This window comes from Syngnathoides biaculeatus, chromosome 17 (genome assembly GCF_019802595.1).
Source record: "Syngnathoides biaculeatus isolate LvHL_M chromosome 17, ASM1980259v1, whole genome shotgun sequence".
In the NCBI taxonomy this organism is placed as follows: Eukaryota; Metazoa; Chordata; class Actinopteri; order Syngnathiformes; family Syngnathidae; genus Syngnathoides; species Syngnathoides biaculeatus.
In genome coordinates, this window is record NC_084656.1 from 10,093,396 (window position 1) to 10,117,484 (window position 24,089).

At 41.8% G+C, this 24,089-nt stretch overlaps 1 long non-coding RNA gene across 2 annotated transcripts; it reads right to left on the reverse strand.

Moving 5' to 3' along the window:
• Positions 1 to 2,289: 2,289 nt before the first annotated feature.
• On the reverse strand, positions 2,290 to 11,061 carry LOC133491199 (uncharacterized). Of its 2 annotated transcripts, none has more exons than XR_009792368.1 (3): positions 10,940 to 11,061; positions 8,960 to 9,102; positions 2,290 to 2,798 (listed from the first exon to the last, which is right to left on the reverse strand). It is a non-coding gene; the product is annotated as an uncharacterized LOC133491199 (long non-coding RNA). The 2 variants fall into 2 exon arrangements; XR_009792369.1 differs by having other exon boundaries at positions 10,830 to 10,961.
• Between the last annotated feature and the right edge of the window lie 13,028 nt (positions 11,062 to 24,089).

Here is a 24,089-nt window from a genome sequence, read left to right on the forward strand (position 1 = left end):
CGAGTGTTGGAACAATATCCAGGAATACAAGCTGGCATTTTGGCTAACACAAAGGAACAAAGAGCTACCTTCCAGCAGGTAAAACTTGTATAAAGACATGAGCCCGCCTAAGTGCGGTCTGTTAACGTCACTTCCTGCTTTTTTCCAAAACAAATCCTCGAGAGGATTTTCATGACACCCATGACAAAAGAACCCTACCCTATCAAATCATGTTGTGTGGTGAAAAAACCGATTGGTCCATTTCGGTTGCCTTTTTTTTTTTTTTTTTTAATTAAAAACATCCTAAAAATCATGCATTTCATGTCAGTGCAGTTTTAAGTACAGTTTAATTCGGTCCTACGCCAATAAAAATGTAAAATATAACTTTTAGAAATAAATGCTCTGCTTTGTTTCGATGAACTAAAACTTCTGTTTTTTGAAGTTACAATTTTTTGGGGGGTTTGTTTGTTTTTCTCAGTCACCAGTTTGTCTGATCGAAACCTAATTGGGTTGACGTGTGTGTCATAACAAGACGCAGTAAGAAGCCTCACGTAAGCTTGACTGAAGTAGAACAGGAAGTTGGAAATTTTGGTGTGAGGCAGCCATTTTGGGTGAATGTCTGGGCTCTTAATGAGGAATTCTTCGAGATGAGCCCCAATTTGAAGCTGCTCTTTAACCTTTTTCAAAGGCATGTCACGCGGCTAGCGCCTGCCGTCAAAGTTTTCTAACATGGTGACGTTCACTTTCCAAAAGCAGACGTTTTTTATGCTATAAAAGAAAAGATTTTGACTTGATATGTCTTACATTCCTTCGCATCTGCAGCTGAGTAAAAAAAATAATAAAAACACCAGAAAGGACTCAGTGTAAATATTTTGTTGAGGAAGGGATGGCTGTAATTTTGGAGGTAGGGTCCGTAATGGTCCACCGCCTCTCATGTTCTATCTTTAGTTAGCGTTGAAGCGTCGGTAAAGTTCTGCAACACGTTCAAGTCGGAGGGGTGTTTTCCCCACCGCAGGAGCAGGATTAGGAAGCAGGCGGTGGTTTAGCGCTCTGAAGAAGCAACATGGTGGAAAATGAGGGTGTTGTGGTTTTTTTTTGGGGGGGGGGATTGGGGGGGGGGGATAGCGAGCGTGGCCTTAAACTCTGGTGACCCCCGCATTTGATTCCCTGCACATACCAAGTCGGAATTCACTGTCAGAGACGTTCCTTGTCCGGCTTCTATTTTTTTTTCCTTCTTCTTCTTAAACCCTCAGAACTGAAAGATCTCCATCTTTTAGATCAAGATTTTTTTTTTTTTTACAACATGAGGTACAGTATATATTTTTCAAACATGTACTCATACATATATCTCAGTTAAACTGCATGACAGTATATACTGCAGACTGTCACAGTTTTGCGCAAACCAAAATATCAACATTGACAAATCGCAACGGCTTTGGTCTGCGGTCCAAGAGGAAGTCCGCGTTTCGACGGACGGGCTCGGCAGCCAATGGACACAAATGTCGCTTCATGGCTTTTTTAGCGACATACATTCAAGCGTACAGACAAGAGAAACTGGAGGATTTTACTCTAGTAAACAGTCAAAAATGCCATCAAGTGGCCTTTTGGGGGCCTTTCTGAATTCTCATATGGTCATTATGGGGTGTTGTGTGTAGGATTTTGAGGGGGAAATGATTTGAATGCATTTGGCCACATGGCTGTAACGTGACAAAATGAAGCACTGGGAATAATTTCCAGATGTACTGTACAGTATATTTTTGTAGTATTGAGAGTAGTTTCAATTGTTGTGTTTAATTGCATTTTTTAAATGTAATTTTACTGAACACAAAATGCTCAACACCTAATTTTCTTGCTGCCCAATCCAAAACACGTCTTCGCTTTTGGAATTTAAAATACATTTTGATTGATTTAAATGATCATTTTTGGCCAGCGAGAGAAAAACAATGGCCACTTTTTTCAAGAAATAAAAAAAAAAGTGTTTCATCAAATGAATAGCAGTTTTGAGAGGGTGAGTGTGTGTGGAAGAAGGTGGCAGGAGGGGGGAGTTGCGTCATGTTATTTGGCATGCATGCAGTTGTAGCGGTCAAAAATAATAATTGTTGCCACCCAAATAATTACAAAACGCTGTTTGGAAAATGGTATTTATTTCTTTATTTGGGGGAAGAAGGGAGGGGGATCCAAACCTATCTGGCCCTATGTGAAAATAGAATTGCTACGAAAATATACGAATTGGCCAACTTTTACAAAGAACCGCAAAAGTACAGTATTTTGCTTTTAATTTATAATAAAAAGTATTTTATTCATGGCCTTTTATCATAACAAACAGACATGCTTATTTTCCCCCCAAATTTAGAAGTTACTCGGGTTTCTTTGTATTGCAATTGTGATGCTAATATGTTTTTGTTTACTGCAGGGTAGCGTTCTCTGAAAGTGTGTGTGTATGGGGATGGGGGGGGTAAAACTACCCTAATAAGGCTCTTTTTACACGGTCAAAAGATAACGAGTAGCTTGAGGTCTTTCTGGAGGCAAATTAGGCACACACACCGAGCCAGTTGAACCAGACCAAGCCAGCATCCTTGGGCAGCCTTAGCTCATCCGGCGTCACGTGACCACTTTTCCACCAACCGCAGAGTCCCGATGACGAGATAAGAGCGCTCGAATTGATTGATGTCAGTCAGATGGCGGCCGCGGCAAACGTTGACACAGGGACGATTCATTTGGAGGCGCTTGTCCTCCGCTCAGGTTCCAACGCTGATTTACGCCGGCGCTGAAATTCCTCCGCTGTGATCATTTCAGTGCAATCTGCTCCATCTGAAGTGCTACGTTAGAATATATTGTGGTGACACATTTGACAATTATTATATCTCCCTGGAGGCAATTTGACAAAAGCTTATGAATCCTTGTTAACTATGACTGGCCGCGTTCCTTTGATGCTAATTCACTGCAGCCTCGACCGAGTTCTTCTTTTAGAACTTAATTATAACACGGTCTGTTCTGTTTGCTTAATTTCATACCCTTTTTTTTCCCCACTGGAAATAATATAAAAGCCAATTCACGCCTTCTGTTGCCATTTAGAAAAACAACAGTGGCTGAGACACAACACAAATTGTCTTTACTTTTAATAACGTTGACGTATCGCCATCATTTTACTGTTGTTGTTGCCAATTTAAAATACATTGAATGTAATACAGTCATGTGAGGCGACTATACAGGACATTTACTGTGTGTGTATGGTAAGCATTTGAGGGTGTACCCCACCTCTCGCCCAAAGATGGCTGGGATAGCCATCAGCCGGCTCCCCCGTGACCCCCACCGGGATGAACCCGACACAAAATGGATGGATACTGAAAATATACAGTGCAGTACAGTCTGACAGGTTTTCCCAGAGGAATTTGTGTAAAGTCAATGAATTCCTTCTGTCCCCACCATAAACCCTTCATGTTTAAACATTACACAACATACATAAACTGTCATTTGTTCATGTAAAAAACGTTCTAAACACTGCATGATGAAATGAAACAAAAACGTTTTCACTTTGGAGGTTCTTTTGTACTTTTTGTTTTTGAGACTTTTTTTCTTCAATAGGATTCCAGATTGTTTTTCAAATATGGCCTGTTTCTCCCCCCGACTTTAAATTTATAGTCAGTCATTAGAGGACTGACCTGATCATCATGGAAGACAAGCATCACTTCCAATTTGACGATGTTGTGACTCATCGCAAGCATTCACATCCGCCCCCATTTTGACTGAAAATGCAGCTTTTTGCTTTTCCAAATCCAACAATATGGTTTTATTTTCGTAACTTGAATACCTTTTGTTTTTTGTACTTTAATGCTCCAACCTTGTGTCCCATGTAAGCATATACAAGTCTTGAGACATTTTCCCAAGTTTCGGTCTCGGGGAGCCAGCACATTCCAAATTTTTGTTTTAACCTAATCCAATTTGGAAAACCTGCATACTGAATAAATGTCGACATTGCATCAAATCGAAAGTTATCTCCTTATTGATGTCGTTAAACGTGTAGCAAGACTGACGAGTGTTGTGCAGCCTGGACAAACATTCACAATTGGGATGGGAGCGATTCCCGGGACACTCGAGCAACAGTTCAAGTCTGGGACCGGACCAAAATGCATTTTTAGGATGACAGTTATGAAATAAACAAATAACAAGCATAGCTACAGTGCATGGAGGACGACTCCTTGAATGTAGCGTCGGGTATACTGCTAAATAATGGCAAAGCAAAAATATTGATCATTTATTATGAATGAATCCCGTGAAACAACAGACGATCGTGTCAAAGCAAGTTAAGCTGAGTTCACAAAACTGCTGAACGTGAACCCACCGCTGGCCAACAAAAAAGAACCTTTATCCATATTTTGTGACTTGTGGCTTCAAAAGATACATTTCTGGGTACAAAAATAGAAATCACAATGTGTACATTTTTTGATCATTTTCAAAATTTAGAACGTTGCTCCACTTCATTTTTAATTGAATAATAATAATAAATAATTTTGGGATTTGAATTTAAAAATTACATTATGAAAGTTTAAATCTTTTTTCAGTGTTTTTTTTTAAATCAAAATTTCATATTTTGCATTAAAAAGGTTTTTGGGGAAATTTAAGAACATGGAGTGAAATTTTTTTTAATTATTATTTTATTCTTTTTCCTATTAAAATTAACTCATTCAAATAAAATGTTTTTCTATGAATATGTACATAGTACATTTGTTAAAGTAAAATGTTTTTTAAACAACAAAAAACAAAAACACCCTTTCCCAAATTTTGTTAGGGGGGTTAAAAAAATGTCTGGAAAAAAATAGAATCAATAAGATATGATACACGTCTTTTAAAACTAATAAAAGTATTGAAGTGTATTACAGTAAAGTGTCATTTTCAGTGTGCAAAGAGGCAATGCAAAAACATCTAAATGTATTTTTAATCAATTCTCGATCATCTCAAGTGAACTCATTATGTATTCCCCATGAACATCCCACATTATTATTAATAAATTCATTGGTTTACTAGCATAAACTGTAGCTGAAGGACGTTTAAACAGTGAGGAGCAAATAAAATGAAGCCTTCATCTTGGTCATTTGTTTGCTTCTTGTTAGCATAACGCCGCGTACCGCAAAAACATCTCATGACTACACAAGCTCCAACTAAACAGAAATAACTGTGCTCATTTTTTAAATGGAAGTAATTTTGCATCCATTAAAAAAATCTAATCTATTGATACTTTACAATCGTCAGTGGTTTGATTAATGATTGTTAAATAACATTTTAAATATGTGGCACTGAATAGGGATCATATACAGTACTGTGTTCATAGTAATACCATCCATCCATTTTCTCAGCCGCTTACCCTCACAAGGGTCACGGGGAGTGCTGGAGCCAATTCCAGCTATCATCGGGCAGGAGGCGGGGTACACCTTGAACTGGTTGCCAGCCAATCACAGAGCACATAGAGACAGACAACATTCGCATTCACAATCACACCTAGGGGAAAATTAGTGTCCAATTAATGTTGCATGTTTTTGGGATGTGGAAGGAAACCGGAGTGCCCGGAGAAAACCCACGCAACATGCAAATTCCACACTGTACAGGCGGGGCTGGGATTGAACCCGGAACTTCAGAACTGTGAGGCCAATGCTCTCATAAATTAGCCTAGACGAAAACCAAAGAAAATATTGCAAAATTCTTTTTTTTATTGGAGATGAAAATGAAAATAGCCCTGCAACTTACTGGCAACCAGTTTAGGGTGTAGTCTGCCCCTTGTCCGAATCTAGCTGGGATAGACTCAAGGCCTTCTGTGACCCTTGTGAGGGTAAAGCGGTTTGGATTTTGATCCTTTTTACTTTACAAATTTGGAAGTCTTTTTTTTTTTTTCTTGGACATCAGCAATATTCATATTATATGTGTTTCTTTGTAATCAAATTTGCATCTTAGACATTTTTTTTTTCAAAGTGATAGGTTATCAGTTCAGTTCCCGAATGATGATGGACACCGCAACCACTCATCCAAGCCATGCTCGAAATGTCCAGCCGGCTGCAGTACGGCGGTGGTGTGTGTGCGAGCGTTTGTTTGCATGTGCGCCGCCATCACGAGGGAACGGAATGCTGCGGAATTCCCAACGAGGCGTGCTTAATGAAACGCGGTCCAACGCAAACACACCATGGTTTTATTAAAGTGATAAACCCTGGCAGGCTTTCCGCTGTGATGAAACGCAGGCCCGCTAAGCGGAGTGGATCCCCGCCGGCCGCACCCTGCCGCATCACGCATCAATGTGCGCGCGCACAGTCCGGATTCCAAGGAAATCTCTCGCAATTCCATTTTTTAATATCCTTATGCTCTGTTTGTCCCCCTGCTCGCTCAACTTGGTTGTCATAACGGCACAGTACGAAGGCTACGGCTATTGCGCCTTCACGTTTACCTGATTTTATCGGCAGTCTTACCATTCGGCACAGACAGGCAATGGACCTTTCCGACCTGTCAATCACTCGTACAATAATAGCCAATCGGATAGGCGCATTGTCTCAACCCCTGGCTTGACACGCCCCTGCCGACATGTTGTCCCACAAGCAATGCTGGTTGTCAGTAGTGTGCGCTTGGAAAAGTTAATGTTACAAAGAAAATGATCCTCAGATGCGCTTGAGGAATGTGCAATTCTGACGAAGGATATCCTGCTAGGTTACAAGGGGCCCGGTTGATTCATTTTCCAAAGCCTAAAACACCGATGGATTAAAGCTTGCGGAAGACCTCACGTACAACTCAGTGTGAAAAATATCAACAAGCACAAGGCTGTATGTTCGAAGGTAAGTGAGGGAGAAGTATCTTCTCTGAGTTTGACTGAAGTATTATCAGTGGTTTATACATTGCAGGAGAGCAACTTTCACTTTGTTAGTATATCACTGACCTGCCGAATGAAGTGTGTAATGTTTTATGCCGAAGAGTCAGGTTAGTGATACATAAATGCGCGATGTCATGCAAGAGAAATGTCTATTTGCCCATTTGTATCGCATTGGACTTTTAAGACAGAGCATTGGGTTCGATTACGAGCCAAGTCAAACTTTTTCATCTGGTGAATATGGTAATGACTGAGTTAATCACCATTGTTTAAATGTAGAAAATCGAACCTGACTCACTTATAAAGACTACAATGATGTTACTCATGATCTTTCCAAGTAAAAAGTACTCGCCCAGCTTTACATGCACAGTACGATTCCACTATTTTATCCTGTTGGATTTCAATATGAAGTTTGTGAGGCGTGAAACTTTTTTTGTATCGATCAGCAACGTTTCGCTGTAACTCTTCTGTCCAAAATTGTAATTCCGTGTACATATCCTTGCGTGAAATAGTTGAGACCTCTCTGTGGAACTCTCTTGGACAAGTCTGACGCATTTGGCAAAAAACATACTGCAATATTATCTGGAATACGCGATAGAGAATCAACTTCAAACCTTATCTGTTCAGTCGCCATTATGGAAGCTTGTGGGACATGGCAACTGTAGCTAAGAGGGCAGAGCTTAAGATCACCAGTCGGAGCCCGAGATTGCCGGTGACCCCCAAAAGTCCATCCATTCATGCATTGTCAGACTGCTTTTCCTCACTAGGGGACAAGGCGTGCTGGAGCCCAACCCAACGAGAGAAGGAGTACACTATGAACTGGTCGCTAGCCAATTCCAGGGCACACAGAAACCAAAAAACACTCACATTCAAACCCATGGGCAATTTTGCGTCTTCAATTGACCTACATGTTTTGTGGATGTAGGAGGAAACCGGAGTGCCTGGAGAAAACCCACACTGGCAAGAGTAGAACATGCAAACTCCACACAGGTGAGTCCGGATTTGAACCCGGGTCCTCACAACTGTGAGCAGACGTGCTCGGCAGCCGTCCACCGTTCCGCCTTGCTCATCCGTCCATGCTGCTTATCCTCACCAGGGTCACGGGAGAGCTGGAGCCTATCCCAGCTAGCTTTGAGCAAAAGGCAGACTACAACCTGAGCTGGTCACCAGTCAGTCGCAGGGCACATAACACCATCACTGAGCGGGAATCAATCCCACGCTGCCCGCACCAAAGTCAGGCATGTATACCACTACATCATCATTGACTCTTGCCTCCCTCAAATGTCTCATAAAAAATAATTAACAGTTTCTTCGGTTTAAAGCAATTATTATTGTTTGAGACTTTGGTCTTGTGATCAAAAACAAATCAAGATGTTAAATCTATCATGACCGTTTCAAGTGCTCCCCCTCCCTTCTCATGCAGGGGAATAATCTGTCTTCTCACTGCGCATATGAAGTCTCGATTCAGAAATAAGGTAGCAAAACTTGTTTGCGCTTTCCGAGGAAAATGAAACGGTGTTATCCCCAATGAGCAGAGAAGAGTAGAAGGCAAATTTTGATAAAAAACTATCAACGGTCAAGTGAGCCTTTTCATCACGAAGGTGTATATATTAAAGTGGTCGAAATGGGCACCGATACAAAATGTTGATCAAAGTTCTCATCAAATACAATAAAAGCATTGAGATGCTTCCCTTGTCGGTGGATTTGTGACAGGCTCCCACCCAAATGACAAATACACCCCAGGTGGGGAAGTCAGTGACGATGGTTTCGCAAGAGGACTAGTATTGTCGTCTCCCCTGTCGTCATGGAACTATTAGTGTCGTTGGTACGGCTGTTGTTGTGCCCATTGTTCTTCCATCCCTCCCCCGGTCGCTCAACCCCTCTATACTTTTTTTCTCTATATATCTACCATATGTTTCTCCACGTCGACCCACCCGGTCGAGGCAGGCAGTCACCCTAAAGACCCTGCGATCTCTTCCAAATTTACAGGTCTCGGTTGACAAGTGCTAATTCAGTGGGTTTTCTGATGCATATAATGGACAAGCAGTGTGATTTTGACCTGTTCAATGTGTGAAGTGCCTTGCGATCACTTCTGTTGTGAATCTACGCGACATGAATGAAATTGACTTGACTCACTGTTTGGTATGAAAAGAGGATGGAGCAGAACGGAGCGCATGCCTCCTCCCGAGTGAGCATCTGCTTTTCTTTTCCCTCCTCTTCCTCTGACAAACATGCCTTTTGGCACATGGTTCAGGTTCCAAAAGCAGCATGATGCAACCCTGAAAATATGCAAAATGATGAAAAGTCATTTTGGTCTTTCCTTAGCTTCGTGTCACAAATGTGCATTTTGCCAAAATAAAGGGTTAGGGTGAGGGTGTTCATAAATTGACATGCATTGGTAGTATAGTGGGAGATGCTGCTGCCTTTAATGCAAAATGTGCAACTTCACTTCCCAACCAGTGCCCAAAACACAGCTACTGCCAGTCCCAAGATTGGATTAAAAAAAAAAAAAAATTGGTCACTATTGGAAATTATACAAGTGACTCACTGTGGCGTCCCCTAATGGGACAAGCAGTCACAACAACAATGAAAATATTCTATATTTTATTTATAATTTTATATGCTTTTAAGTTCTTCCTTTCAATGCAGTGCCACAACATGTCTGGCAGCACAAATATTTACTGTAAGATACACCGTTTAGCAAGAAGAATAAGAAACCTCAGTTTATGGCTATGAGGATTGTTGCATGCGCTATTTATATGTTGCTGTTCTATGCATGGGTAAAGTCGAACTTGTTTTAAAGATTATAATTATTTACTTATTTCCGTTAGCACATTTGCTACCATGCTAGATTAGTCAAGGTCGGTAGCGCCATGGAATGTGACAAGACCTTTTGGTTACGTTGACAAAGAGCTAGCTTAGCAACTGGTTCAGCAAGTGATGCAATGTGAAAATGCACAAAAGAGAAATACACGACTGTCAACTGAAAAAAATGCCTACACTGGATGCATTGACTCTTCCAAAGCTCAGCTATGTATTTTACGTGTTTACCCATGGCCTGCCATGGCATACTGATTTAGACCAGCGGAAGCTCAGTCTATAGATTTGTGCTTTGGAGTTGGAGGATGGGTTTGACTCCCACGGTAGAAAAAAAATGTAGAATTTGAAACTTCTTGTTGGAGGGATGACAGTCTGCTTATGGACTGCTGTCAAGGTGGCTTTGACCAAGGCATCATCCCCCCCCACCCCAGCTCCATGCGGCATGTAACACAAAGTACACATTGTAGTAGCAAGTAGCTGACAGCGGTTTCTAGCACCGCGACACCCCACGTTAAAAACAAAAAGTTAGTACTTTGGTTGAGGATCGAAGAAGCTAGAGCAGCAGATAGTGACCAGGCCTCAGGTCAAAAGCGTAACGTTAGCATTTTGGTTAACAAGCTATGTAGCTAACCTTGCAAACCAAGCTGGCTGACCTCGAGCACACCACATATCGTAACTTGACCTCACAGCAAATGCGTTACAGTAAAGTTGTATTGTATTTCAGTTTAAGAGCTAAGTTGACTGATAGCACTTGCTCGTCCCACAGATGGCGACTAAAGTCTTTTGGTTCATGCCTAGCCTTATATTAATTGGTTGCGTTTTCTCTGCAAATGGGAAGTCGATCTTGGTCTAATGTTTTGGTTAGCTCAGCTAGCTAAGCTTGTTAGCATCATGGATATTGACTAGGCCTCATGTCAGCAACAACTTCATCATTTTGGTAAGCAAGTGAATATTAGTTTCATTCTCTTTTCTGACTAAGCTTGCTAGCACCAGAAATATTAAGTCTCATGTCAGTCACTTAAAGTTAATAGCTAACGCAAGGCCTCATATTTTCACATTCACGTTGTTAAGATTCACTGGTTAAACACGCAAGCACCACAGACATTGATTTAGCATCAAATGACCATTTTGTTTAATGAGCTAAGAAGCTAAACTCGTCGTCATAGCAGTCAAAACTCACTAGTACCACATTTAGCGACTGGTTGTAATATTTTCGTGTGCCGACTCCACGCAGGCGTTGGGTGTCGTCTTGTTTGGCACGGCCACCGGGAAAAAAAGAAGGCGATGCAGAATTACCTGGCACGCCGCCCCGTTCATGACAACGTGTTACACGGCCGCGTGTGTACACAACTACAATCGGCATGCTTTACATCAACATGATTGTGCCAAACGGGACAATGGGATGACTCCTTTGTCAGTTTTCCATACAACATGTCCGCCCTGCACCTCGTCTTGTCCAGCTCTGGAAAAAAAAAACACACGCACCAAAAGTTCGTCATCAAGAAACAGATGTTTTTGCCTTGCTTCACTCTTGTCTCCTTATTGTACACACACACATCAGCTTGATGTCAGTCCTCGTTTCGGGACATTTACGAGGTTTTCCCATGCGGGTTGCACAATGTTTGTATTGTTGAAGATGAGACGACATTTAAACAAAAGCAAGGGAAAAAAGTAAGAATGGTCAACCTTCTATTTGTTCACATTGTCAAACTATTATTCATGTAGTAAATAAAAATAATCCTGTATTGGGACAAACTGTTGCCATCATAAAAACATTAACTGTACAGTTATGTTTGGTTGTGTAACGTTTGCATGAGCATCCGCACAACTACCACTTGATACTTCGTGTTACTATTATGTGGGATATTAACCTGGGTGCGCACCACATCACACGCTACTTCTTCCTTCCTCACACGCGCACGTACCTGCGCACACATATTGGTGTTAGGTCGCACTCGAAGAAATCCAAGCTATCAATGGCCCCCTTGGGAAATGCCAGCGTGTTGCTTGTGTTTCTCCCCACACCTTACGCTTTGTCTCAGGACATCCCAGAAAACCTTCTGTGTGGACACCCTATCCCGACTTTCCCACACGATGACGAGGATGCCCCCCCTCCCAAAAAAAAAGAAATCATACACAAGAAGAAAAAAAAAAAACAAATAAAGATTTGGATTAGATCTTGTAATCCAGAGCAGGTTTGTTAATATTAGTAACCATTTGGGGAGTTTTTCTTAGTTTTCTGACAATAACCGGAGCAGCCGGTGGATCAGGTGTTACAGGACACCTCCTCGTATATGCTGCGGATAGAATCTAGGCCCTCCAACACCGTCTGCATGTTGGCCAGGCCCAAAGGCTTCAGTTCCCACTTCACCTTTGTCTGGATGCTCGTCGGCAGAGAAAAAGCTATAACTCAAGCTGCTTCGGGCCCCCGAGGTGGGATTAATGTTGTTTAGTGGCTCAATGTGACGACGAGGAGTCTTCTATGAGCTAAACAGATACTCTTCTGAACACTTTATAAGCTTTTTTTTTTTTAAACATTTCTAATGGAAATGGAAAACTGGAAATATATACTTGTAAATGACGGCAATCTATCCTAACTGGCATCTTCTGAGTCCATGCACATTTTCCTAGACGCTTATCCTCACAGGGGTCACGGGAGTCACGGAGCCTATCCCAGCTGTCATGGGGCAGGAGGGGGGGTATACCCTGAACTGGTTGCTAGCCAATCGCAGGGCACATATCAAGCGGGAATCAGTCTCATGCTGCCTGTACCAAAGTCAGGCATGTGTACCACTACCATCAGTGACCCATTTTTTTTTGTAGCTGCACTATATACAGTAGCTGCCATAAAAAGCAATACTGACGTTGATTCCATGAGGAATAAGTGGCATAATGTCATCAAAATTAAAGATAAATATTTTTTTTTGCCAATGTTGGCATTTAGGGTGCCACTGCAACACATAAATATGCAGGATTTTAAAACTATCAGAATAAAAACTGAGACCTCCATGGTGCACCCAAAAAAAAAATGACTATGGTGAAAAATTTTATCAGATTTTGTGGCCAATGATCAGAAATGTAACCTGTTGTCCGATTTTCCAAAAATATCAGAAACAGCTAAGTATGAAAAGTGAGCCCTTGTTTTTTTTTTTTTTAAGGCGGCCCATTTTATTGCTTCACTTTTTCATGCATAACGCATGAATCTTAATAATATTAAGATGCAGACTGAGGCTGGAAGCCTTTGTTTTTTTAACTGTTGTTTGTTAGCATGAGAGCTTTCCTCGGAACCAGGAAATTTGCACACTTGGACCAAATTGAACCTTGGAGGAGGTATATGCGCTCCACCAAGTGCCACTCAAGTAAATCGTGTTTGTTTTAGGCACCGGGTTGCTTCAAAGTGAACCAAAATAGCTTAGATAGGGCGACGTTGCTGCACGGAGAACCCCCGGCAAAACATATCAGAATTACCGGGGGGTGCAGAAATACTTTAGTTAACTTCCAGAAAAAATATTTGCCCAGTTGATGGTTTCCTGAGGGGGTGCATTGACAAATGATCATTTCTTGAAAGAAATGCCAAGATTAAATGTCACTCAAACCATTCCCAATGAACACTTTCATTCACATTTCAACCAAATGACAGTCCCCCCCATCCCCTTAAAAAAAAAAAAAAAAAAAAAAAAAAACGATCTTATTGCTGAATGTTTTTAAAAGAGTCGTCATTTTAAAACATGGTGCAATAACAGGACTAAATGTGTGTCTCATTTGGGACGGCGTGTGCTATTACGTTCTTGTGTCCACACGAAAAATGTATTGATTTCAAAATATTTGACTTTTTTCATCCGCATGTCATATCCTAACAGGACATTAAACAAGGATCTGCATTTTGGACATGTGCTGAATGCCAAAGCTTTTTGTTATTATTAGTGTCGTCATTCTCTACAGATTAGCTTGGACTCAAATAATAAAATGTGTGTCTCATTCAGGATGGGTGTGCTATTACTCTTCTCTGCCCGAAGCACATATTGATTCTGAAATATTTGACTTTTAACATGAACTTAAACAGGCATGTACAGTACATTTAGACAAATGCTGCATATCTATGTTGTTGTTTTTTTTCTTGTTAGTGATGGGTGTCATATTACAATACTTAATCATGGTGGTACATTACCCTGACTTGGTGCAGTCAGTTTGATCAAGTTGCTAAATATACATGTGTCGGTAAAGACCTAAAGGCCCAAATTAGGCCATCACACGATAACAAACAATACTACTTGTCGGGTCATTCAATCTACCGTATGCTATTTAGCGAAGCGGGCCTCGGGGCGTCATGTATATGACACCTGTTGTTTACCATTCCTGTCCTGGGGAAATCACAAAGAAAAACTCGAACGTCCCCCACTCGCGGACACGACCGCTGACAGCTGTGGAGTGCAGAGCAGACGGTTAATGTCGGAGGGTTAAAAAAATGTAAACCAAGTATTGGGAAGAGGAATAGTAATATATACAGGAAAGGTGGTGCAAAGTGGAACTTGATCAGGTTAGCCTAGCATAAGTTTTGGTTGTCATTAAATTTGTTTGGTTCTTGTTTCCACTCTGCACGTACATCACAATGACAGATTAGCCTACATAGCTAACTACGGCTAACTTCCACAAACAGCAACGAAGCTATATACTGTAGTAACAGGAGGGGAGAATATCATGGAAGCTACGCACGTCACCGATAGCGCAAACGTCGCAAATTACAGAGGAATACCCAACTAATTTAAAACCAAGGCCAGTTAGCTAACAGGTGAACTAATTTTCACACTTGTGTTCCTATCCCGAATTTATATAAAGACTTGAATGCAAGGGAAGTCCTTTTCATAAATATTTTGTAAATTCATTTTAAACTCTGCCTTATCTAATGTTTATTTTGTGTTGCAGATCTCTGTGATGTAAGGAAAGACATTAGAGCGGAAAAAGTGCTGCACGCCTTGAGCTTAGCAGTGGGGATGGTGCCTTGCTCAAGAGCCCCTCAACAGTAACCAGGAAGCGAACAAGCATGTCTCTGACATCGACTTGGAATTTTTACATTGTGTCCACCTTGGGACTTGACGATGACTCCGTGGCACAAGTCATTACAGATGAGCATTTGGCAACAACGCTTGAGAAACCTTTTCGTTGTGTATGGTGGCACAACAAATTGTTGACGTTCTTTCAGTTCAAGTCAGTGTCAGTGAACAAATGTTATGAAGGAAATAAGCAAAAAACTCATCTTAAAAATAACAGACTATATCTGTGCATGGCAACCAATAAGATGAAAGGTTAGTAAAATCCAACCAGGCATTTATGATGGCATACATATTTGAAACAACTCTAGAGTGACACTTGGCTGTTACGTCAGGGGACTAAAGGTCTCGGCTATGGCTGAAATGAAGCTACTAGTACTCCAGGAGACGTAATATTTTATTTTATTTTGTGTGGTTTATGTAGCTGGCTGGCTGCAACACCAGGAATGACTGAAAATTGGCGAAAACAGCATTTGCTTAAAAAAAAAAAAAAAGGCTTCATTGGTCACAAAAAATCACAATGCCAAAAAAAAAAGGTCTTAATATTAAAAAAAGTAGGGATTTCTATTAGATGATTCGAAAATGTTGAAATCCCATCATGAGTCATAAAAATGGCTGATGTTCCAAACAGCCCTAAGTTTGGGGGGGGGGGGTAATATTGGCTGATGGACGCGAACGCGTAACAAAGTCGTCATTGTGGTCTTGCTGCGCAGTCTTTGTGCATCATGGCTGCTATTTATTTTCAAAGCTAAACAACACCCAAAAAATAATGAGCTCTTTGAAAGACTTAAGCGCGGATTTCATTGTTTGTAATGAGAAAGATCACTGCGAGCAGTTTCAGGATGAACCAAAATGCAAAACAACCGTGTATGTGTGTGCCACCCCCCTTCATGAGGATTCGTTTGCTCCTGTCTACTCCCTCTGATCTTTTTTCTGGAATCACATGTAATGATTGTGGCTGACTTTAAAACGTGCAAACACGCTTGCCGGCAGCTCATCTGCACGACTTTTAGTCATCGGAAACGCGGCGGCTCGTCGACATACTGAGCTAGTGCGCAAGCTTTAGTGCTAGAAAGTAGCTTTTTTTTAACACTGCACTTTTATATTACTGAGGAGCAAAAAAATGTTGAATCATCAAAAAGAAAATGTTTTTAGAAAGGCACTTCCCTCCCACAAAAAAAAAGGTCATGGTTTTGTCTGTTGCGGCGATTTAAATCACTAAAATTTAGCAGTGAGCAACTGTGTCGTCATGTTTCTTTTTCCAAGTATCTGACACCAAGCTTTTTTTTTTAAATCCAAAATAAATATATTACTGTCTTGTTGGGATTTTTGGGATGCAAATAAGTAAATATCCGATAATATTGATGTGTCTCTAATTTTTTTGACTGAAAATATCCTACAATTGGCCAGAACTCGCAGCTGAACCCAAATGCACGACTCACGAGGGTTGGTAGCAGTTTGGGAAGAGTCTTTATTCGATCCAAAGTCCAAATAAGCAGTCCACGAAGGCAGCAGTAGTATATTCGGCAGGCGTAAGAGGAAGCTCAATAACTTGTCGGGTTTCAGTACACGGGATAGCAAGAGGAGAAACAAGGAGTTGCGGGAACGTGACATGGGATCAGCCGTAAGTTCTGCCCATGACAGAACGATCTGGCCATTTCGTTCTGTCATGTACCAGCGGTACGGGGGAGGACCCAAATGCAGGACATCCAGACAATGGCATAGTGTTTGGAGTGGTTTTATTCCAGAAACAGGGTAATACACAGTGTAGCAGTCCAACAAGGCCGAGGCACAAAATCACTAACTAAAGGCAGGATCGAGAAACGTGAAACAACTCCGATGACTGTGACACAAACTAAGACTTGACAAGACGTGGATAAGTAAAAGGGCACAGACTCGCTGTGACAAGGAAAGCACAACACTAAACTTACAACTTATGCACAGTAAAAGAGAATCCAACATGCAGTAAATGCAATGCAATGACCTGGCAAAACTCCAACGTAAATGGTCTAATCACAGTGCCTCGTGTGACACAACTGTGACCGGCGACAGGTGTCAGAGTTGAAACCGCTCAGAGCAGTGGCCAGGCCACGCCCTTCTTGGCCGTGGTCCATCCTTGCTCACGACAGGCAACCAGTTGAGGGTGACCCCCGTCTCCTGCCAGAAGATAGCTGGGATAGGCTCCAGCGCGCCTGCGACACTTGTGGAGATGAGCGGCTCGGAAAATGGACGGATGGAATGAAAATATTGTTGTATTTCGGATCCCAAAGAAATAAAACCATTTAAAAATCTGCTCTAAAAAAAAAAAACATTCATCATGCCATAAAATTCTTGTTTTATTCTCAAGTATGATGATGATTATGAGTGTCTTCTTTTCATATAAAACATGACTCTTTTTTTAAAAATATAAAACATACTTATGGAAAGAAGGAATCTCCAAATTTGATTAGGGTGTTCTTAATTCTTTTTATGCAAACCGAGGAATTTTTTTTTTTTTTTTTTTTTTGCTTTGGATAGTAAGTACAAAATGATCCCACGAAGAGGATTTCTGGCCCCATTTTGTGGTTTTCTCCTTTTTATCCCAAAACTCCGGGAGAAGTGTTTGTGTTGTGTTTCAAACCCCAAATAAGAAACTGTCCTTTAGAAGCACGTGCGTCTCCAAATTTGGTGGCTTTCCCCCCAAAAGACAAATACAACATATGTTTGTTGTTTTTTTAGTATTAAGGGATGAAATGCAGCAAGGCAAAATTTGGAGTTCGGCGCTTGTCACGGGGACAGCGTGGATGGCGTGATTTCGTGCTAGCATCTGAAATGTAAAGCGCCCACTGGGAAGAACCGCAATGAATTTCACAGGAGCCCTGTCACCCCCCGACTCGCCCCCCTCCGTGGCAGCCCCGCTCGTGTGCACGCTGGATGCTCTCCGTCACACGCGCTGTCATTTACTCCCGACGTCACACAAAAGCGGTGAGATGGTTTGCAGCTGGCCCGCGTGCTGTCGTGCAGATACGCATCCACGCTAGCCACACTAGCGCTTGGTTTACGTCCAAAGTGTAATTGTAATAATTGCTCGGGCCTGAGCGCCTACTTACATCTGTGCGGGAATATATCGGTCATAATTGGGTGTAATGAAACTTGCATATTTTCGGTGTTAACGCCAGAGGTGTCGGGTTCCCGGACACCCACTTTGATTTGGAGTTGCGCAAGGCGTGTGTATTGATTCGAAACGTTCCAATCTTGACACAACGGGCCAACTTCACCTGATATTCTTCTTCTCGTGCTTCCCTCGCCCGGGCGTTTGTTTTAGTAATCGGAACAGAATAATAGCCCAGAACAAGGGTGCTTGACGTCTTGGGGGGCAGGGACCCGCTACAGCACAAGTGCCAAGATGAAGGCCCTGCGGCCATATCCGGCCCACCACATTATTTTATGTAACCCACGAAATCAAACCGTGTCCTGTGACTTGACGTTTTTTGCGAAAATACCAAAATTGCAAGTTGCCTTCATTTTGAGGTGTGTCCTATTTAGTGAGTGATGTTGGTGGCCACGGTTAGTTAGCATTAGTGTGCAACACGTTACTATGTGAAGCTAGACAGCCAGGGAACTTTTAAACTCGGTACACAAGGCGTTCTTTTCTTGCTTTTATGGAGGTCTCTTGTGGTAAATGAATTAATAAATGTAACTGAAAGATACAGAAAAATATACATTACACTTTGCACTGTGTGCCATTGTGAAAAGTACAGGTAGCTAGCTTATTTATGCTAAACACAACGATCACTCATTTAAATCAAGCTTTCAAATAAAATATAATTGTGACCTCAACCTAATGTCTGTAAACGTACAATAATAAAAAACAATACTTACAAAGATGAAAGTTTCCCAAGGTTCAGACGCTTAGAACACATTCAGCGTAGTTATGAGTTGTTCTTGGACTTAAGACACGATTCGCCGTACAGAGAACTCACTCCACATGGAAACTGAATGATCCTCAGACGTCAAGAGGTGAAAATCTGATGCTTTTTTGTTTAAAACATTTTAACACATCACACCATGAAATAAATAATTTTTTAACTTTTTAACTGACATATTTATCTTATGAAATATAAAATTCTTTTAACTCAAGACATTACAATTAGCATCTCATCCCTGCTCCATTTTGTATTTGTGCGTTGTACCGTTCAATCAACAGCTGAAAGTGGAGTGTTAACTGTTGCTTTTTTTTTGTACTTACAAGATTCTGCTGAGGGTTCCTCATACCTCACACTGACCCGGAAAAGTTTTGGGGCTCAAACTGGTGGCAAACCGGATGACAAGGCTTGTTTAAAGGGAAATTCTGGTGGTTTATATTAACAATGTATTCAATAGGTCATGTCATATTTACTGCACTTTGACAATGTGATGTTAATCCTCTCCAATTTAATGGTGTTTTTAGAAGATTTTTATCAGCAAAGAAATCCTAGAAATGTAGCGTCTTCACATGCGTTACCACCACGATCGGACAAGGTAAAATGCCTCACTGTATCGCTACATTTTGCCATGATTTGGATAGAAATAATCCACGAAATGTTTGGTGGCATGTTCTGCCCAGTAAGAAAAAGAATCATATGCTCTCCAAAACCAGTAAGGTGGATGAATGGTGTGTCCCGCTTGTCGGCCGACTCGCGTTCTTCATCAGATGAGGATAAATCCGAGAAATCAGCGCTGGGCACAATTGACCCCTCCGTGGAAATTGCGCAATCCGCGTCACTGACCAATCAGAGGCCAGAGATCTGTATAATCTCAGACTCAAATCTCAGACAACGCTGGATCGTCCAGTATAGCTTCTGTTGGGGTTTTATCGCGTATTTGGGTTCTTTAACAATAGATATGGTTAAGAGGTGTAGTCACGGACTATATAATAGTGACGACAGGTATCCTGAAAGGCTAGTTGGTGGAGTTCAATTCGTACCCTTTCCAAAACCGAACACCCAGTACGAAAAATGTCTTTGATGGATCAAACTTTGTAGAAGACCGCATCATCAACTGAATCCATCTAAAATCAACCGGAACAGAAGACCGAGTACGAAAAATGTCTTTGATGGATAAAACTTTGAGGAATACCGCATGATCAACTGAATCCATCAACCGGAACAGATATGTTTGCACGAAGGTAAGTCCTACATTTGATTTTCAATACACGTCTCATATAAATGAATTAGCAGTTCTTCGCTTGCATAATATAGCTACGTGTGAATGATTGTCACACTTGATCTGTGTTGAGTGATATTTTGTTATGATCTGACTGCACAAACGTGTCTCTGTTGGCGGCTGCCGAGCTAAGCTAAACCGGACTAGTAGTCCTAAAAGCCTTCGACGCGCACCGAGACACCAAGACTGAAGGAAGGATGTTTGAGGACACTAAAGTGGTGATTGTCGTACTCGGTCGGGACTTACGTAGGTTCGGCACTAATTCAAGAATAATTATTGAGGGGAGCGCGTGACGTTACACAAAGAAAACGAGAGAAACAACTCGTAAATCAAGCCTCGCCTTCTTTTCCTTCATACGGTGGTTCACAAACGGCTATACAGATACATATACAGATTCTGCACACAAGTGTGATATGTAACACGAAAAATAGGAAACTGTCAATGACGAATTCGTCTTTGGGTTATAATATATTATATTATGTGGCTTCTCGGTCTTCCTCTGACTCCGGAAATATCTCGCGCTAATATCAATGGTTTCTCCGTCGATATGCATGTAAATACCATTGAAATACCCCTCGCTGAAATATTTGAACCCTGCTGTTTGCTTTTCAACGATATTTCACTATTCGCTAAGAATGCAAGTGAGAAATCAGCCGGTAAATCGGACAGTTTCGCTCTATTCTTTTCGTGCTGCGCCAATATTTTTGCTAATTGTTTGTCTGACATCAGCGCACGTGGCGTGACGTCACTTCAGGAGGCGGGGTTAAGTGCCCTGTACGGAGGTGCACACAGAACTGCTGCAGCAAGAGGGCTTCACCATGCCCGACACTGCAGAAGAGCTCCAGGCGACAGTATTGCAGCTGCGAGAGAGCACGGTGGAGCTACGGACGTCTGCAGAGCACATGGAGGAGAAGCTCAAGGCGGAGATCCTTTTCCTCAAGGAGCAGATCCAAGCAGAGCAGTGCCCTCCGTACAGGGCACTTAACGCCGCCTCCTGAAGTGACGTCACGCCACGTGCGCTGACGTAAGACAAACAGTAAAAATGGCAAATACAATACAATACATTCTGAACTGAGACAGACTCCATGCTTCTGATTTCATTCAAATAAATGAGACATTATAGATTCTAAATACAATACATTCTTAACTGAGAGACGCCATGCTTCTGATTTCATTCAATCATTCACACGTAGCAATGTTATGCTAGTGGAGAACGTCTCATTCATTTATACGAGACGTGTATTAAAAATCAAATTTAGGGCATATCTTCGTGCAAACACAGTCTGGTTAAGCTTCGGCCGCGAGCCAGCAAGAAAGCGACATGTTTGTGCAGTCCGATCATCGCTAAATATCGCTCAACAAAGAATAAGTGTGTCAATCGTTCACACGTAGCGGTGTTATGCTAGCGGAGAACGTCTCATTCTTTTATACGAGACATGTATTGAAAATCAAATATAGGGCATACCTTCGTCCAAACATATCTGTTCCGGTTGATATTAGATGGATTTAGTTGATGATGCGGTCTTCCAGAAAGTTTGATCCATCAAAGGCATTTTTCGTTCTGGGTCTTCGGTTTTGGAAAGGGTACGAATCGAACTCCACCAACTAGCCTTTCAGGATACCTGTCGTCACTATTACAAAGTCCGTGACTACACCTCTTAACCATATTTTTTGTTAAATAACCCAAATACGCGATAAAACGCTAACTAAACCTATATTGGACCATGCAATGTTGTCTGAGAAAATGGCGGGAGCAATAACGGGCTTTGGTCTATGCAGATCTCTGGCCTCTGATTGGTCAGTGACGCGGATTGCGCAATATCCACGGAGGGGTCAATTCTTTCCCAACGTAAGCGAGCCTTTGGTGCCGCGCCTATTACGTCACATTCGCGCACGTAGGTCATGTGACTCGCCAAGATGGCAGCACCCATGAAATTTCAAAATTGCCTATAAAAATCTTCTCAAAAAAAAAAAAACATTAAATGAGAGTGGGTTAACATCACATTGTCAAGGTAAACTACATATGACATGACCTATTGGATACAAACCACCGGAATTTCCCTTTAAGCAGGGACACATGTTTGGAAAACTTCGATTGTGTTATGGAGCCAGATTTTACCTTGTAAAACAACTTATTGCCACAAATATTTAATTCAGTTATTCATCTGTTTGGATTGGGGAAAAGGGAAAAAAACATAGATATAAAACATAATGAACATTCAGTTTGGTTCAATACATATTTTCCTAATATGCCAGCACATTCACAGTTCAATCCAAGCTACCTGACAATATGACTATGAATATGAATATGTGAGACTGATATGAGAAAGACTTTTTCTCATGTTTAGAAAGTGACACATTTTGCAGATGTTGGTCTCATTCTGCCAACATTCTGAAAATTCAGCCACCGAAGCCAATTTGACACAGGAACCTTAAATTTTGGTAGGTGTGCCTTCCGTGACTAAATAGTTTGAAGGAGCCAGGCCCGAGAAGGTCCAGGGAGTCTCCCGTTTTGGGTCGAAGCTGACATTTCCAGGTGTCATTCAAAAATGAACTCGTCTGATCGATTATGTCCGAAAGGGTGGAATGTGTACTCTCTCTAGTGGTGCGCAAAAGAATCACTGCCTAAATACAGTTAAAGGGGAATTCCAGTGTTTCGCATGAACAATGTATCCAATAGCTCATGTAATATGTACCCCATTTTGACATTGTGATGTTAAATCCTCTCTCATTTAATAGTCTTTTGAGAAGATTATTATCGACAATTACGAATTTTCAGGGGCGCTGCCATTTTTGCGAGTCACATGACTTACGTGCGCGGATGTGACGTGTAAACTGCGCACCAAAGGCTCGATTACATATGTCCAGCGCTGATTTCTCTGACTTATCCTCATCTGATGAAGAAATAGCAGTATTAGTTGATCAGGAAAACGGAGGAATACTTCCATACAGATTTGAACCTGTGGCTGTAAATAATGGAGATGGAGTTTGACTACTCGGAGGCCTACGCGCGACATAAGTGCGTAAACAAAGGCCCCCGGAGCTCCAGGACGGCAGCCATGGATGGTTCTTCGGTCGGGAATGACCCAGAGTCTGACAAGCGAGCTCCTGCGGCGGAGGCTGCGAGCCGAAGCTCGGCTAACGGCCTCCGCCGGACGCCGAAGCTCGGCTCGTTCGTCAGACTCCGCATCATTCCCGTCCAAAGAACCATCCGCAGCTGCCGGTCTGGAGCTCCGGTCGCCTTGGTTGCCGAGCTTCGGCATTCGCGCACGTAAGTCATGTGACTCGCCAAAATGGCAGCGCCCCTGAAAATTCGTAATTGTCAATAATAATCTTCTCAAAACACTATTAAATGAGAGAAGATTTAACGTCACATTGTCAAAATAGAGTACATATTACATGACCTATTGGATACATTGTACATGCGAACCACTGCATTTCCCCTTTAAGTACTTTACGTACAACACATTCGGATTATGTTACAGTGTATTATAAGGATATTGAAAATACCTTTAGACTAATAATAAAATTCCATTCTCATTTTTGCTGAACACAGTGCAGGCCCACTATGCATCTGCTTTTTATAGTCAGTCATGATGGTAGTTCTTGAAGAGCAAAGTATTTTTCGGAGTGGTACTTGGTATTCAATATTTGAAAACCACTGCACTGGACAGACGGGCAACGTGAAAGTAGGAGGAATAAATTTTTGTCATTGCATGTACACAGTATGTATGCTATAAATGCAATAACCCTACGTCTGACAATGTGATTTCCACGGAACTCTTGATACTCACACCAAGTCCCATGTCCGGTCTACTTCTCAATTTTTAATATTATCGCTAAAGTGGCACGGAAACCGTGGCGTAAGTCCCACCAGTCGCCACACGCGTCCCGGAGGCGCTGACTGCTGATATTTGTGTTTGTTTAAACTTTAAACTCACAGTCAAACAGCGGCAATTTGGGGTTTTTGTGGCGGCAGCAGCCGCCCAGAGTGGAAAAACCTGTTTGCAAAACGCACTCGAGAAGCCGGCGCGCCGCGTCTTATTTGCTCGCCTGATTGACGGCTGAGAGACGGCTGCTATTTGTTTTTTGTCCTGCGTATTTGTTACGGAAAAAAAAGCGGCCTTGCGCGTTTGGGGTGAATGCAGCAAAGAGTCCGTTCCCACTAGCGTCTCAAAATAGTCACTGAGGGCTTTTCAATTATCCGGCCGCGC